The 2866-nt window shown below is 40.5% G+C and overlaps 1 long non-coding RNA gene across 1 annotated transcript in view; it reads right to left on the minus strand.

The window, feature by feature from the left end:
• Nucleotides 1-516: 516 nt before the first annotated feature.
• The window catches only part of LOC123089700 (uncharacterized), a 2889-nt gene continuing 539 nt past the window's right edge, over nt 517-2866 (minus strand). Inside the window, exons 2-3 of the long non-coding RNA XR_006442360.1 lie at nt 2239-2311; nt 517-961 (exon numbers count right to left, since the gene is read on the minus strand). This is a non-coding gene — a long non-coding RNA (uncharacterized lncRNA). The remainder of the gene's footprint in view (nt 962-2238; nt 2312-2866) is intronic.

The raw sequence follows: 2866 nt of genomic DNA on the forward strand, positions 1-2866 counted from the left end.
AGCTACGCAGGCTGTTGTGGGAGCGGCGGTGGCGCGGGCAGCGGGCTGATGAGCGAGCAGGCGGCAGGGCTGATGGTCGAGCGGCGGCGCGGGTTAATGTTCTGCTCTGACCTGTTCTCGTACGCATGTAGGATAAATGAGGCGGGAGATCCATATCACTAGCTGAACAACCGCCCGAGGAAAGGTCTTCTCTCTACCCCGCCAGAAGTTGATTTCGACGAGGTACCATATCACCATAATCGAATCCCAGCCATCTGCCTTTTCTTTTTCATGCGTGATGGAGTACATATGTTTCCATCCATCTGATTTCCAAATTTTGCAATTTGGTAAAGGGAACCCCTAAGGCCTTGTTTGGCACAAAGGGATTTGTGAGGATTTCGGAGGTGGGGATTTGGGAGGATTTGGTGAATCCCTCCCTTCCACCCAATCCCCTCAAAACCCCTTGAATCCCCAAAACCCCTCCATCCCCAATCCTCTTCGTTTAAAATTTCTGTTTGGTAGGCAGGGTTTGTAAGATTGACATAACATGGTGTAGAACATCTAAAAATTCAATCTTTACAATGTAACTAACTCCCTTATATCCTTGCTACAGAATTGTAAAGGCCACCTAATAAAAATGAGAAAAGCTGCTACAGGGGAATAATTTAGCAGCATTATCAATATATCATCACAACAACATCATAATTTATCATAACAACATGACTTCGAATCCCAAATCCCAGGAATCATAATTTATCATGACAACATGATCTTTCGCAGCAACAACAGTTCATCACAGCCCCAACATAATTTTGCAGCAAATATAACACAACACAAGTACTTCTGGAATAGCTCAAGATCAGTTATAATTTCGCATACAGATATATCCATCTTTTGGTGTCATGATCATCTATCTTTGAGAATCTGAGAGAAAGTTATCCCTCCAGCTTGTTTATTGTTGCTTCTTCTGGTGCTTGAGAACCTTATGAAACAAAAAGAGATGAATATTAGAGTGCCTTCAGAATAACTCATAATTATAAGTTTTGCTAGATGAACATTAGAGTGCCTTCTGGAACATAAGTAGGCCTATAGTACAGCAAGTTTCAGGAATAGAACAAGCAAGGAGCATTGTACTTCTAGTAGGAGCATTGTACTACTAGCAAGAAACAAGCTGTATATATTAAAGCAAAGTTTCCAGCAAACAATATTAATTTAATTTTTTCTTCATTTTCTTTTTGTAGGTGCGCAGCAAGCAAACATGAGTACTCCAAACAATACAGATGGTACTACTGATACAAGCAATACAGATAACACTGCACAGCCAAATACTTGCTACTGACAATATCTTGGTACCGCAAGAAGCTACAGCAATACTGAATTTATATTGGAGCTACAGAAAATCCTACTCCTGATTTAATGGCATTTGTACACAAGATCAACAATTTTATTGAAGTTCGATACTACTCCTGATTTGTTCCAACAGCATGCAAGCAAGGAGCAAGATCAAGCAGGCAAATTTGTACTCTTCATTTTCAGTGTACAATGGTATCAAATTTTCAGTGTACACACTCTGGAGTAGCAAAGAAATTTTCCATGTACAAATTCATTTTACTCGTTAGAAGCTGGAACAAGACCAAAGGCCACGCTCTCTTGATTATTCAAGTTTAACTTGACAGGATGTTAGGACAAAGGACAATAATATTCCATGAAAATCATGCAAACTACAGAAGCGACCAACAACCATATATTAATACTTCTTACAAGAAAAGAAAAAAGCAGTCGCTGCTATATAGTACGTCTTGCACAAAGCAATCAGCCGCGAGAGCTAAGCTAGTTGAGCTGATCATGAATTGACATATATATATATACCCTTGAATCAAACGGTCAAGGGTAGTTTTCTCGGATCCACATCATTTGTATCCTCTTTTTTTGGCAAGACAAGGCAAAATCATATAACCATCAAAATTCACTACTATTAAAATGATTCAACACAGATTCAGAGTAGCAGAAAACAAATAATGCTGCACAAAGAAATATAAAGACGTTTAGATCATTAAACAGTAAACAGTTATTACTGTCGCAGTTCAACCTAATTCGATCGATAATCTCGGAGTTCATCTCGGCACTAAAACTAGAATTAGGAAGCAACAAATAAGAACTGCATTTAAGACTACAAGAGCTACAAGAGCCTCAAACTAGAATAAACAAGCAACAAATAAGAATAAGACTACAAGAGGCCAAAAGGCTTGTGTACGTTACCGAAATTAGGCGTGACAACTGGATCCCAAGACGGAGGTAATTCGTGCACCCCAACAAGAATCGGAGCGGCAGGCTATCAAAAAAAGAACATATCAGCATGGCAGACATATTTAAGCTGCCTATTAGTAGACATATTAAAGCTGCCTACAATAAAAGAGATATTCACAAATGCTGCATGAAAGGAACAAGACTCCTCAACCAGTAATGGAAACACAAAAGCAGGGCTAGGAAATTATATAGTACAAATCAAATAAGGTTGTATTATTTCCAGTCAATTGAGCTCTTCGACAAGCTAAATGAGAAGAACCGGGAAAATCAAGAAGGCTGAGAAAGCTTCCCAGGAGTTAAAGATACTGTATTAGAAGATAGTCACATGACAGAGTTAGCATCTGTTTTGCCACTGGATCAGAACAGCAGTATAGAAAATAAGGCATTACAGAACAGCGGGCATCAGCCAACATCTGTTTTGCCACTGGATCAGAACAGAGCCCGGTAGCACAAACAAACAGATAGGCTAGAGGAGGCGGGCATTCTTGGCAAGCTAGCTGGGTAGGCCTAGGGTTAGGGTCCATGTGGAGCTGGGGTAGGGGACGCCGTTCTTGGCGTCCTCGCCGGTGAGGACGAGGCG

This window comes from Triticum aestivum, chromosome 4B (genome assembly GCF_018294505.1).
Source record: "Triticum aestivum cultivar Chinese Spring chromosome 4B, IWGSC CS RefSeq v2.1, whole genome shotgun sequence".
NCBI lineage: Eukaryota > Viridiplantae > Streptophyta > Magnoliopsida > Poales > Poaceae > Triticum > Triticum aestivum.